The sequence below is a fragment of the Bubalus kerabau genome, chromosome 5, assembly GCF_029407905.1.
Source record: "Bubalus kerabau isolate K-KA32 ecotype Philippines breed swamp buffalo chromosome 5, PCC_UOA_SB_1v2, whole genome shotgun sequence".
Lineage (NCBI taxonomy): Eukaryota > Metazoa > Chordata > Mammalia > Artiodactyla > Bovidae > Bubalus > Bubalus kerabau.
Window position 1 is genome coordinate 79,308,165 of NC_073628.1, and position 15,258 is coordinate 79,323,422.

The following is a 15,258-nucleotide window of genomic DNA, read 5'->3' on the forward strand; positions in this document are numbered from 1 at the left end:
CCCACGGACAGAGGAGCCTGGCAGGCAACAGTCCATGGGGTTGCAAGAGTCAGACACTACTTAGCGACTAAACCATTACCACCATACAGATGAGGCAATGAAGGCAGATGTCTACTTGTGTGTCAGTGTGCGTTTGTGTACTTGTGTGCACACTCTACTATTATTTTATGTGTGATCACTTAGCCTCCAGATCTACAAAATTAGAGATTTAAAAAAATTTTTTTCCATTTTTATTAGAGTGTATTTGCTTTACAATGTTGTGTTAGTTTCTACTGTACAGCATCGTGAATCAGCTGTTGTTGTTATTCAGTAACCCAGTCATGTCCAACTCTATGCAACTCCATGGATGGCGGCATGCCAGGCTTCCCTGTCCCTCACCATCTTCCAGAGTTTGCCCAAGTTCATGTTTATTGCATCAGTGATGCCATCCAGCCATCTCATCCTCTGACACCCTATTCTCCTTCTGCCCTAGATCTTTCCCAGAATCAGGGACTTTACCAATGAGTCATCTGTTCACATCATATGACCAAAATACTGGAGCTTCAGCTTCAGCATCAGTACTTTCAGTGAATATTCAGGGTTGATCACCCTTAAGATTGAGTGGTTTGATCTCCTTGCTATCCAAGGGACTTTCAGGAGTCTTCTCCAGCACCACAGTTTGAAGGCATCAGTTCTTTGGTCTTCTGCCTTCTTTATGGTCCAGCTCTCACAACCATACGTGACCACTGGGAAGACCATAGCCTTGACTATACAGACCTTTGTCAGTTGAGTAACGTCTCTGCTTTTCAACACACTGTCCAGGTTTGTCATTGCTTTCCTGCCAAGAAGCAATTGTCTTCTGATTTCATGGCTGCAGTCACCATCTGCAGTGATTTTGGAACCCAAGAAGAGGAAATCTGTCACTGCTTCCACCTTTTATATCCCCCTTTTTTAAAGTTTCCCTCCCATTTTGGTCACCACAGAGCACTGTGTAGAGTTCCTTGTGATATACAGTAGGTTCTCATTAGTTATCTACTTTATACATGATATCAATATTGTGAATATGTCAGTCCCAATCTCCTAATTCATCCCATCACCCCCCACTTCCACCTTGGCATCCATACATCTGTTCTCTGTGTCTGTGATGGGCAGGAATAGTGATGTATTTTTCAAAATTATTGTTTCTCATAGCACTCAACCCCTGCTAAACACGTGGTAGGAATTCAATCAACACTCACTAGTTTACTGATGGACTATGTGGTTGAAAAGTTATATCTGGACTTCCAGTAGCACCAAGAGAACATCTAGATCTGTATAATACAAACATATTGACAGAGGAAAATGTTAGCTAAGAATTATCAGTTAAATAAGTCAGGCACAAATGGACAAATACTGCTTAATTCCACTTACACAAGTTACCTGGAGTAATCAAATTTATAGAAGCACAAAGGAGAATAGTGGCTGCCAGAACTGGGGAAAAGGAAGAATGAGAATTAATCTTTAAGGACAGGGATTCAGTTAGGGCAGACGAAAAGTTTCTGGACATAGACAGTGATAATGGTCGTGGAACAATGTGAATTTTACTTATTCATTCACTTATTTATTTGGCTGTTCCAGGTCTTAGTTGCAGCATGTGGGATCTAGTTCCCCAACCAGGGATCAAACCTGGGCACCTTGTATTGGGAGTCCAGAGTCTTAGCCACTGGACCACCAGGAAAGTCCCCAGTGTGAATTTTACTTAAGGCTACAAAACTGAAAATTCAAAAATAGTTAAAGTGGCAAATTTTATGCTGTGTATGTTTTACCACAGAAAACAAAAGAATTGTTAGTCACATCATTAATGGCTTGGGAGGGACTTCTCTTACCAGGAATGTCTGGAATTTTAGAAATATCTCCTTGTTTACCAGGGTGATTGCAGTTTCACCAATCTCTTGTTCAGATGCACTGCTGCTGCTGCTGCTGCTAAGTCGATTCAGTGTCCGACTCTGTGCGACCCCATAGACGGGTGAAAAGTTTTCATGAAAGTGAAAAGTTAAAGTGAAGTCGCTCAGTCGTGTCCGACTCTTAGCGACCCCATGGACTGCCGCCCACCAGGCTCCTCCATCCATGGGATTTTCCAGGCAAGAGTACTAGAGTGGGTTGCCATTGACTTCTCCGTCAGATACACTGGAGTCTGGTAAAAGGAAAATTCACATCTGAGTAAAATACAATGGAAACTCACTTTTTGTACATTTCATAGAGACTGCTGTCTTTCAGAGTCAGTCTATTATTTCATGTCTTTCAGGAAGATAAAGTTTCCAACAGACTTTGTCTTTTGAGAAGTTGCTCACACACTTGCATTTTCTAGTAAGCTCCATCTGGGTCACAGTGGTACAAATGTGTCCTTGCTGCCTTGGTAACCAAGGATAAGATACTGGGTGGGTAGTTTAAGGAAGTAGACTTCAGCTATGAAGCCCCTTGTTCCCATAAAAATTTTGTTTCTGAAGTCTCCAGACCTTTCCTTCTTTCTGTTATGATTTTGTATCCTTTGGAACATCCCAGATAAGTGTGATCCATTCAAAGGCACAACTCTGAAGTCACTCCAATATTTGCTAAATAAGTTGTAGCAGTTTAGAAGAGCTAGTGGTTAGGGGGGCCTGCCTAATGTCCTGAGGTCCCACAAGTTTTCCCAACTTGGCATTTGACAGTCATCCATGGAATGGTTGACCTTGTTCAAGCATCAACTGGGAAGCCACTTGAAACTCTGCTCATCAGAACCTACATTGAGGTGAAAGGTTCAAGGGACTGGGTAGCACCCAGTGTTACCTGAAGAAACATCCAAATTGTCAACAAAAAGTCAAGATGAGCAATGAAAGGCTGGCTGGGGCGAGGGGCTGAGTCCAAAGCTCTGAAATACATGATGGTATCAGAGGCTCAAGATTGGTTGACGGTGGGCCAGGGGTGGCTGGCTAGGTAGTCATGATGTTGTTAAGTTTCTAGGCAAGATGAGACATCAGAGAGTACAGCAAATTACAGAGATGGCAACCAGCAATTACCACATGGACTCTGAGAGTCACAACATTGATGAAAGGAGAAAGTTCACTTCGTTCATCAGATATGTTATATACATGATATATATATCATATTTCTGCCTCCATGAAAGTGTTCAAGTCATTAATTAAATGTTTCCTTTTTTCCCAGCTATGACATAAAGAACTAGCTTGAGAGAGAGCACATGATGAGGAGAAAAAGGAACCAGAATTTTCCTTTTCAGAATGGATCTTTGTCACTCATTCTTTTTCTGGGTCTCATATCCGTTCTCTTATCTTCGGGCTTGATTAAAGGTCACTTTCTGGTTTCGTGTTATCAAAACTCTCACTGAACTTCCTCCATGGAGCAATGCCTCTGTAGATCCCCTGGAGAAGGAAGTGACAACCCACTCCCGTATTCTTGCCTGGAAAATCCCATGGACGGAGTAACCTGGCGGACTAGAGTCAATGGGGCCGCACAACAGAGTTGTGCCTTTGAGTTGTTTAGCAACTAAACAACAACAAACTTCTTGCCTAACTGAATCTCCTTCAACACAGCCTCTTTGTGCCATTACTTGGTTGATTCCTTTGCCCTCAGAACATCCTCTAAAACTTCCTTGCCCCTCTTTACTTTTCTGAGAGCCCAGGCATAAGACTCACCCAAGCAGGCTCTTCCTTCCATGGGGCAGGACTCCAAGAAAAGAATTTACATTTGCAAATAACAAAGGAACATGGAGTCATTTCTGAAATGTTTTCTTGATGACTGAAAATTTAGACTCCAAGACCTCATCTTTCTTAACCTTTTGTTTGAAGTCAGTTTGGGACTGGAGAAAGAAAACAAAAAAGTCTGAAGAATATTTAATTTTGTGAATCTCATTTTCAAATTCAAATCTCAAATGTTCCCTGAGGCAGTAGATTGTGAAGGCAGCACAGTGATGAAAACTTAATAAAAGTCCCAGAAAGATCATAGATTACACTGGCCTGTCAACTGTCATAGGTAAGGGAACAATAATGACATTATTCTAATATTTAGGGATGTTCTTGGCTGTGTTCTATCCTCTGCAATGACAGCTACCCTGGCTTCAAACTTCATCACTGTCTACCATGAGCTCATCCATGGTTTTCTGGTCATTTCTGCCCTATACTTTCTTTGTTTGGCCTCTGTTTAAAAAAAAAATGTTTAACCACAAAACTTATATATGGTGATATTTTTATGTCATCACTTTATATCATGATTTTAGTCACTTCCGATCCCAGGCTCTCATATTTTTCAGTCCATTAACTCTGCCCCCAGTTATCTTTTTATAACAGAAGTATGGGTCATATAAATGCCATTCTCTGGTTTCTCCATTCCTATATGATAAGTTATAGCCCTTTGAACAAAATGCAGGGACTTTATAATAGAAACTTTGATTCATTTTACAGCCTCATTTCTCGCCCTCCTCTGTCCCCAAGTCTCCAGCACCACCATGATTTATACGACTGCAATCCCAAACATATGAGACTCATTCACTTCTCTGTGTTTTCCCTGGGATGTCCTTTCTCTTTTTCTCTGCCTGGACAAAGAGGACTTGGCCTCCAGTGCTTACAAGTGTCCTCGTCTGTGAAGTCTTTCCTAAGCTCATGCCAAGATAATTGCTCTGCTCTCCAGTGATAGGATGTCATATTGGAACTGTCTGTTTACAAGTCCGGGATCTGTGCCTATTTCCATGTGGTTACTCGAACACACTAGACAGAATCCTCCCTTTTGTACTACCCCCCTACCCCTCTTTGCTAAAATGCCTGGCCTTATGGCTCAATTAATGCTGAAGGAAGGAAAGAATGAATGAAGACAAGGAAGGTGACAGTCTATCCAAGGACAGTGGATAAGCCATGTGCCATCTTCAGTGGCGCTAAAACTGGCATGGCACCAACTGCTGTACCCAGGTTCTGGGGACATCTCCCGTTCTTTTCCAGAGCTGTCAGCTAAGGGATTAGTCCATCTTTGCTTTCTTTCCTAGTAGGTTTCCTTGTTGAAGTTAATCTCACTGTCTCAAAGGAGGAAAGTTGACATATAAATGGAAGAAGTACCTCCTATGTTGGGCTTCCCTAGTGGCTCAGTAGTAGGCTCGACCTGCCACTGCAGGAGACACAGTACAATCCCTGGGTAGGGAAGATCCTCTGGAGAAGGAAATGGTAACCCAGTCCAGTATTCTTGCCTGGGGAGTCTGACAGGCTACAGCAAAGAGTTGGACATGACTTACAAATAAACAACAGCAATAACTTCATATGTGACATCTAGTATGACCTCAAATCCCCTTTTTCAGTTTGGGGTAATGACACTCCTAAAGGAGACTGGTGGCCAAGGCTTCCCTGGTGACTCAGGCAGTAAAGAATCTGCCTGCAATGTGGGAGACCCGGGTTCATTTCCTGGGTCAGGAAGATCCCCTGGAGAAGGACATGGCAACCCACTCCAGTATTTTTGCCTGGAGAATAACATGGACAGAAGAACCTGTCAGGCTACAGTCCTTAGGGTTGCAAAGAGTCAGACTTGACTGAAGCAACTTAGTGCAAAGGAAACTGGAAAACTTTCCTCTCAATGCCCCACACACCCTTTCTGGAAATCCAGGATATGTGATTGTGACAAAGTCACAAGTCCATCCTCTTCTTGCTGCTGCTGTGTGTGATGTGCCAAGTCACTTCAGTTGCATGTGACTTTTTGCGATCCTATGGATGGTAGCCCACCAGGCTCCTCTGTCCATGGGATTATCTGGGCAAGAATACGGGCGTGGATTCCCATGCCCTCCTCCAGGGATCTTCCTGACCCAAGTATTGAGCCCACATCTTTTACATTTCCTGTATTGGCAGGTGGGTTCTTTACCACTAGCATTACCTGGAAGCCGGCTGCTGGGAGTGTTAATTAGCACATTTCTCTAGAAAGCAATTAGGAAAATGCATCAGAAGTCTTCAAAATCTTTCACCCCTTGGATCTGGCAATCTCATTTCGGTGACAAGGAGGAAATATATAGATATTCATCCCAGAATTATTTATATTAGAGAAAAAATTTTAAGCAATAGGTTAATTACAGAACACACATTAGTCAGTAATGATCATATCTTAGAAAAATGTTTAATGACATTCCCCAAATAACTATGCCAATTTGTTCAGGAAAAACAAATACCTACCAATTTTTCCATATTCAACAGCTGCTAATGTAGAGGAATTAGAGATTTTTTTTTTCTTTTTGGCTCCTGGAGCATTCTCATCCTGAAACCAGAAAGAAAAGTGACTGCTCAGTCAGCTGATTGAAGCCTGATCTCAGAGATGCTCAAAGCATCTTCAGCACCTCTTTCTCTCTGTCTGCCTCCACCCAGAGAGACTCCCTATGTCATAGTGTCTCCCTGTGACATTTTCTGGGGTGCACAACCCTCTGCTGGTTCTTCACAGCATCCTGCCTCTGGCTCTGAGGTTCCAGAGCAATGGGACACGGGTTGTTCCTAGCCTGCCTCCCTCATCCCCAACTACATTCCTGTTCCCAGGAGGCAGGAGAGATACTGCTCACCCCTGGATTTCCAGCCTAGAACCAGGTCTGTCCAGTCTGGCCTTTCTTTGCCTTCTAGTGTCAGAGACCCCTCACATTCTACCTCATGAGCACCCAGCATTCCTGACACTCCATCACCCACCTCTGAATCTGCTCGCCCAAACGCTTCTCCGGAGAATAACAGAGAGAGAGGGTGAGAGAAGAAAACTAAAAAGGGTCTCACTCTTCCCTCAGATTGTGTCCCCTCTGTCCCAGCTGCCCATCCTTGGTGGCTCTTTCCATGTCTTTGATGCAACTGGCCCTCCCCAGAGAGAGCGGGTGAGATGGGAACGTTTGAAGGTAGATTTACAGGATTCTGAAGTGTCTTTCACCTCTTTTCTGCTCACTTTCCTCCCTCAGGAAAATCATCCCACCTTAATGACGCTTGGTCATCTAAAAAGAAAAGGACGCAATTAAATACAGACACTTTGACCCAACCCTCTCTGAGAAAAGAAGCAGGGATTTTGTTTTGAATTGTTGAAAGGTCAGCACAATAGGATAATCGATTGTTCTTTATACTCTGTTTCCCAAAGCAGACACAGGTTAGACCTTCCAGGGCTTTGGGGCCCAAGGCCAGGAGACAATGGCTCTGCTCCTTATTCACTGGTCCAGAGGCTCACTTCCGGGCATTCCTCTTTTACACTCCTCTCCCCTCCTATGGCAGCCCTTTTCAGGCAGGTCTGTCTGTGGAGAAGCATGGCTTTATGTGAACTTCTGAGCAAACTTCCTTATCTGGTTCATCTGTCCCTCTGCACTCGTCTTCTCTAATTTGACAGACATTGTAGCTTTCTTTACCTGAAACACTCCTGCCACCACTCTGGTAGCCTGTGCCATGAAATTGACAGCATACTTTTGTCTTTGGGCTGTTGAGAGTTAAATTAATGACACAGCTGCTTACTGGACAGTGGCTCATGGGTTTCAGTGTTTCTCCCTGGCCTCAGTCTTCTGCAGGTGAGTAATGATTGTAATAAAAATGACAGAGTCAAACTGTCTCATCACTGTGAGGCTCCAGAGAAGTTGGAGCTGTCCAGCCAAAATGCATCTCAGAAGGTGACCCTGGGGAGAACAAGATGGTGGAGGAGTAGGTGGACGTGGAGTACATCTCTCTCCACGGATACATCAGGAATGCACCTTCAGACACAGAAACGCATGCAGAACACCAGTTGAGAGTGGACAGGAGTACCTGACCAGTAGAAAAGAATATATAGAACCATGCAAAACTCGGCAGGATGAAGGAACTAGGGGGGGAAACAGGAGTGTTAGTAGGACTGGACCTGCCCTTGGCGGGTTGGGGATCTGAAGCAGGGGTCCGATCCCCACTTCTGGGCAATTGTCTGAATCAGAGGAGAAACATTTAAAGCTGAGAGTGAAACAGCTGATCTCTGGCAACCTAAATGAAATGAGAATCAGACAGTCTTTGCTGCAGCCATACATATCCCAGACAGGAAAACGGGTTCCCAGGACAGGGCAGTGGCTGGGAGCTGGAGTTAAGGGATTGTGGAGCAATCCCAGACGAGCGCTGCTATTAACTGTGAAGAGACGGATTGAGGGGATGTGAGGGAGGAGACTGTGGTGAGAAATGGAGGAAAGCCAGGCAGCCATGGAAGCAAGGCGATACTGCTGAGTCATGTATAGGGGGTGGAACCATCACCATAGCCTCTCTCCCCCCACATGCCTGCATAGGCAGCTGAACAACAGAGAGGCTGGCCCATCAAATGCCTGATACGCTGAACTACAGAGCAGGACCCCACCCAGGGTATCCCTTTAAGTGCCTGATGCTCCAATCTCCAGAGAAGGACCCCAGGCAAGGGAGCCCTCTAAATGCCTGAACAGGCGGAACTACTGAGAAATACTGGCCAAAGAGGCCGTCTGATCGCCAGCTACAGAGACTCAAAAAAAGACTAAAAAGACTCCGATAGGGCCATAATTCCTGCACTGGAGGCAGTCTGTGTCCCTGCACACTTGGCACCGCCAGAGTCCCCAAAAACCAAGCAGCTGTGCCACCTTCACACTTAACTCTCACTGGGGCAGAGCTGCCACAGGCAAAAAAGTCTTGCATCTATGCATACAGGGTCGCTTCAGTTGTGTCCAACTCTTTGCAACCCTGTGGACTGTGGCCTGCCAGGCTTCTCTGTCAGGGAGGGGGGCTCTCCAGGCAAGAATACTGGAGCATATTGGCCAATACTGGTCGCCATACCCTTCTAGAGTGCTATACTTCCTGCCGCCCTAGCCGCCAACCCCTTGAGTACCTGGTGCTGCCAGAACCCCTGGGACCCAAGCAGCTGCACCACCTCCACACCTGGCCCTCACTGGGGCAAACCCAAGTCCTCCAGGGCAGACTCAGGAGCAAACCCCAGTGGACAACCCACATGTAGAGGTGGAAATAAAACCACAGTTGAAACCCAGGGGGAGCATGGATAAGGAAGAAGACCCAAAACCTTCCCACCAGCTATATAAGCTGCAGATTAAATCCACACAATCAGCTAGACAGACTCTGTGTCTCTGGAATATATAAAAGGCCATTGAGAGCTCCCACAAAAGAAAATGCGCTAGTTCTGATAGCTGTGGACCTTCGAGGCAAGAACACACAGGAGCAAGACCAGATTAGAATCTTAGCTGCCCCCACAACAGGTCCAGAGATCAACATAGTGTTAGAGGGCATCCTTGGGAGGTTGAGGTGAACTGTGACTCCCAACGAGGGAAAGGACTCTGACAGCAGTGACTCAAAAATAACATTTATTATTCTTATTTTTTGACTTGTTCTGTAGATTCTGTTGGGTTATTTTTTTCTCTTTTTGTTTCCTTTCCCACCCCTTTGCCACTCTGTTGTAGTTGTCAATTTTATTGATACTAAGGAATCCAATTAAGCTTTTGAACTTTTTTTTTCTCAGTCACATTTTTTTATTGTTGTTATAAACCTCTGCCTCTATGTTGGGCTTTTGCAGTTTTGTAGAGTTTTCCTTTTTTATTGCTTTTTTTTTCTCTCTTTTTTTAATTTTAATTTTTTTAATCTGTTATTATTTTTTCTACATTTATTCCTTTGTTTTCTTTTCCTACTGTTCTTTTCCCCATGCAGTTAATCTTTAACTTATATAAATCTTCTTTGTCTACATCTATTTAACTGTGCATATCTATTTTCTTTCTTTTCTTTCTCTCTTTTCCTCTCAACATATTTGTTAGTTTTATTTTCATTGTTTATCCCCCAGTTGTTACCTTGCTGTAGTTTTCTTTTCCAGTTTGTGCTTTAGTTAGCTTTGTTCTGGTAGATATAATTGTTGGATTCTTTTGTTCACTGGGTCAGTCTATTTTACTTTATTTTTGTTGGACTGTTTTGATTTTGTTTATGGGTGTATATGTGTATATTCAGTCACACTTTTTATTGTTGCTATAAACTTCTGCCTCTACATTGGATTTTTGCAGTTTTGTGGAGTTTTTATTTTATGTTTTTGCTCTTTTTTTTAATTTAAACTTTTTAAACCTATTATTATTTTTTCTACATGTATTCCTTTGTTTTCTTTTCCCCTTGCAGTTAATCTTTATCATATAAAAATTTTCTTTATCTACCTCTATTTAACTTTGCATATCTATTCTTTCTTTCTCTCCTTTCCTCTCAACATATTTGTTAGATTTATTTTCATTGTTGTTATAAACCTCTGTCTCTACGTTGGGCTCTTGCAGTTCTGTTGTTTTCCTTTTCTTTCCTTTTTTCTTTCTTTTTATTTATTTTTTCTTTTTTATAATTTTAATTTTTAAACCTATTATATTTTTATACATTTATTCCCTTGTTTGCCTTTCCTACTGTTCTTTCCCCCTTGCAATGTATATAAATCTTCATCTACCTTGATTTAACTTTGCATATCTATTCTTTCTTTTCTTTCTTTCCATTCCTTTCAACATATTTGTTAGTTCTGTTTTCATTGCTTTATTTCCCACTTGGCACATTACTTTAGTTTTGTTTTCCAGTTTGTGCTTTAGTTTTGTTCTTAACTGGTAAATATAATTTTTTATTTCCTTTGTTCACTCTGTCAATCTACTGTACCTTATTTTTGTTGGACTGTTTTCACTTTGCTCATGGGTGTATATGTGTATATTCCATTATTTTAATTATTATTTGCCCGATTTTGTAACTACCATTTGTCTGGGGTTCATCTTTGGTTTCTCATTTTTGGATATTTGTTTTAATCTCACTTAGTGCCATAACAAACCACTTGTGGAACCTTCATTCCTGACTAGAGATCAAGCCCTGAGCCTTTGGAGTGGGAGCACTGACTCCAAGGCCCTAGACTACCAGAGAACTAACCCTAGGGAGTATGAAATAGTGAGAACTCACAAAACAGAAATCACTTGAATACAAGATCCAGCATCACCCAACCACCAGTAGCACCCTGTGCAGGACGCCTCATCTAAACAACAGACAAAACAAAATACAAACCAGATCATCAGCAGACAGGATTACCACTCACTCAGCCTTTCCCATCAGAGAAAAAATAAAGAAACAGTAAAAACTCAACACAAATCTTACCCTATGTAAAGCTTACACAAACCACTGGACAAACTTATTAGGGCAGAAATCAAAAGGAAGAAAGAATTCAACCTTCTTCAAAAAAAGAATTCAACTTTCCTTGAAGCCTGGGAAAGGAAACCTCAAACTCAGTAAGTTAAAAATATATATAATGAAAAGGCAGAGAATTACTACACAGATGAAGGAACAAACTAGAAACACAAAAGTCCAAATAAATGAAGAGGAAATAGGCAAACTACCTGAAAAAGAAATCAGAATAATGATAGAAAGGATGATCAAAAACTTTGAAAACAAAATGAAGAAAATGCAAGAATCAATTAACAAAGACCTAGAAGAATAAAAGAATAAACATACAGAAACAAACAACACAATTACTGAAATTAAAAATACTCTAGAAGGAATCAATAGCAGAATATCTGAAGCAGAAGAACAAATTAGTGAGCTGGAAGATAAAATGGTGGAAATAACTTCCAAAGAGCAGAAAAAAAAAAAAAAGAAAGAAAGAAAGAAAGAAAGAAAAGAACTGAGGACAGTCTCAGAGACCTCTGGGACAATATCAAACACACAAACATTTGAATTATAGGGGTCCTAGAAGAAGAGAGGGAGAAAGAAAGAATATAAGAAAATTTTTGAAGAAATTATAGTTGAAAATTTCCCCAACATGGAAAAGGAAATAGTCAATCAAGTCCAAGAAGCACAAAGAGTCCCATACAGGATAAACCCAAGGAGAAACATGCCAAGACACATACTAATCAAACTAACAAAATACTAAACACAAAGAAAGAATATTAAAAACACAGCAAGGGAGAAGTAACAAGTAACATACACGGGAAACCCATACACTTAACAGCTGATCTTTCAGCAGAAACTCTGCAGGCCAGAAGGGAATGGCAGGGTATATTTAAAGTACTGAAAGGGTAAAATCTACAACTAAGATTACTGTACCTGGAAAGGATCTCATTCAAAATTGATGGAGATATAAAAACTTCTCAGACAAGCAGAAGTTAAGAGAATTCAGTACCACCAAACCAGCTTTACAACAAATGTTAAAGGGACTTATATAGTCAAGAAATATAAGAGAAGAAGAAAGATCTACAAAATCAACCCCAAACAATTAAGAAAATGGCAATTGGAACGTATATATCAATAATTACTTTAAATGTAAATGAATTAAATGCTCCAACTAAAAGACACAGAATAGCTGAATGGATACAAAAATAAGACCCATATATATGCTGTCTACAAGAAATCCACTTCAATCCTCAGTGTACATACAGACTGAAAGTGAGAGGATGGAAAAATATATTCCATGCAAATGGGAAGCAAAATAAAGCTGGAGTAGCAATCCTCATATCAGACAAAATAGACCTTAAAATAAAGAATATTACAAGAGATAAGGACGGACACTACATAATGATCAAGGGATCAATCTATGAAGAAGATGTAACAATTGTAAATATATATGCATGCAACATAGGAGTACCTCAATACGTAAGACAAACACTAACAGACATAAAAGGAGAAAAGGACACTAACACAATAATAGTAGGAGATTTTAACACCCCACTCACACCAATGGACAGATCATCAAAACAGAAAACTAATAAGGAAACACAAGTTTAAAACAATACATTAGAAAAATGGATCTCATTGATATCTTCAGGATATTCCATCCAAATGCAGAAGAATATACCTTCTCAAGTGTGCGTTGAACATTCTCCAGCATAGACCACATCTTGGGTCAAAAATCAAACCTCAGTAAATTTAAGAAAACTGAAATCGTATCAAGCATCTTCTCCGACCACAATGCTATGAGACTAGATATCAATTACAAGAACAAAACTGTAAGAAACACAAACAAGTGGAGATTAAACCATACATTTCTATATAACCAACAGTTTATTGAAGAAATCAAAACAAAAATCAAAAATTTTCTAGAAACAAATGACAGTAAAAACATGACAAATCAAAACCTATGGGATGCAGCAAAAGCAGTTCTAAGAAAGAAGTTTATAGCAATGCAATCTTACCTCAAGAAAAAAGAAAACCATTGAATAGACAACCTCTTCAGCAATACGTGAACCATGAACTTCCAGATGTTCAAGCTGGTTTTAGAAAAGGCAGAGGGAGGGTTCAGGATGGGCAACACATGTATACCTGTGGCGGATTCATTTTGATATTTGGCAAAACTAATACAGTTATGTAAAGTTTAAAAATAAAATAAAATTAAAAAAAATAAAAATAAAAAAATAAAATTAAAAAAAAAAAAAAAAAGAAAAGGCAGAGGAACCAGAGATCAAATTGCCAACACCCACTGGATCATGGAAAAACAACAGAGTTCCAGAAAAACATCTACTTCTGCTTTATTGACTATGCCAAAGCCTTTGACTGTGTGGATCACAACAAACTGTGGAAAATTCTTCAAGAAATGGGAATACCAGACCACCTGACCTGCCTCTTGAGAAACCTATATGCAGGTCAGGAAGCAACAGTTAGAACCGGACATGGAACAACAGACTGGCTCCAAATAGGAAAAGGAGTACTTCAAGGCTGTATATTGTCACTCTGCTTATATAACTTACATGCAGAGTACATCATGAGAAACACTGGGCTGGAAGAAGCACAAGTTGGAATCAAGATTGCCAGGAGAAATATCAATAACCTCACATATGCAGATGACACCACCCTTATGGCAGAAAGTGAAGAGGAACTAAAAAACCTCTTGATGAAAGTGAAAGAGGAGAGTGAAAAAGTTGGCTGAAAGCTCAACATTCAGAAAATGAAGATCATGGCATCTGGTCCCATCACTTCATGGGAAATAGATGGGGAACCGGTGGAAACACTGTCAGATTTTATTTTGGGGGGCTCCAAAATCACTGCAGATGGTGATTACAGCCATGAAATTAAAAGACGCTTACTCCTTGGAAGGAAAGTTATGACCAACCTAGATAGCATATTCAAAAGCAGAGACATTACTTTGCCAACAAAGGTCTATCTAGTCAAGGCTATGGTTTTTCCGTGGTCATGTATGGATGTGAGAGTTGGACTGTGAAGAAAGCTGAGGGCTGAAGAATTGATGCTTTTGAAGTGTGGTGTTGGAGAAGACTCTTGAGAGTCCCTTGGAATGCAAGGAGATCCAACCAGTCCATTCTAAAGGAAATCAGTCCTGGGTGTTCTTTGGAAGGAATGATGCTAAAGCTGAAACTCCAGTATTTTGGCCAACTCATGTGAAGAGTTGACTCATTGGAAAAGACTGATCCTGGGAGGGATCGGGGGCAGGAGGAGAAGGCGACGGCAAAGGATGAGATGGCTGGATGGCATCACCGACTTGATGGACGTGAGTCTGAGTGAACTCCGGGAGTTGGTGATGGACAGGAAGGCCTGGCGTGCTGCAGTTCATCGGATCGCAAAGAGTCGGACACAACTGAGTGACTGAACTGAACTGAACTTTACACCTAAAACAACAGGAAAAATAAGATCAACAACAACAAAAACCAAAATTAGTAGACGGAAAGAAATCGTAACGATCTGAGTGGAAATAAATGAAAAGGAAATGAAAGAAACAATAGTAAAGATTAATAAAACTAAAAGCTCTTTCTTTGAGAAGGTAAACAAAATGGACAAACCTTTAGCCAGACTCATCAAGAAAAAAGAGAGAAGAATCAAATCAACAAAATTAGAAATGAAAAAGGAAAGGTTACAACAGACAATGAAGAAATACAAAGGATTATAAGAGACTATTATGAGCAACTATATGGCAATAAAATAGATAACCTGGAAGAAATGAACAGATTCTTAGAAAAGTTGAATCTTCCAAGACTGAACCAGGAAGAAATAGAAATTTTGAACAACTCAATTACAAGCACTGAAATTGAAGCGGTGATCAAAAATCTCCCCAAAAAGAAAAGCCCAGGACCAGATGGTTTCACAGAAGAATTACATCAAACATTTAGAGATGAGCTAATACCTATCCTTCTAAAACTCTTTCAAAAAATTGCAGAGGAAGGAACACTCCCAAACTCATTCTAGGAGGCCAACATCACCCTGATGCCAAAACCAGACAAAGACAACACAAAAAAAGAAAACTACAGGTCAATATCACTGATGAACATAGATGCAAAAATCCTCAACAAAATTTTAGCAAACAGAATTTAGCAACATCTCAAAAAGCTCATACATCATGATCAAG

At 40.9% G+C, this 15,258-nt stretch overlaps 1 long non-coding RNA gene across 1 annotated transcript; it reads right to left on the reverse strand.

Annotated features, from left to right (window-relative positions):
* Positions 1–287: 287 nt before the first annotated feature.
* On the reverse strand, positions 288–5,161 carry LOC129653933 (uncharacterized). Its single transcript, XR_008715294.1, has 5 exons — positions 5,058–5,161; positions 1,884–2,152; positions 1,390–1,449; positions 1,218–1,289; positions 288–863 (listed from the first exon to the last, which is right to left on the reverse strand). It is a non-coding gene; the product is annotated as an uncharacterized LOC129653933 (long non-coding RNA).
* Between the last annotated feature and the right edge of the window lie 10,097 nt (positions 5,162–15,258).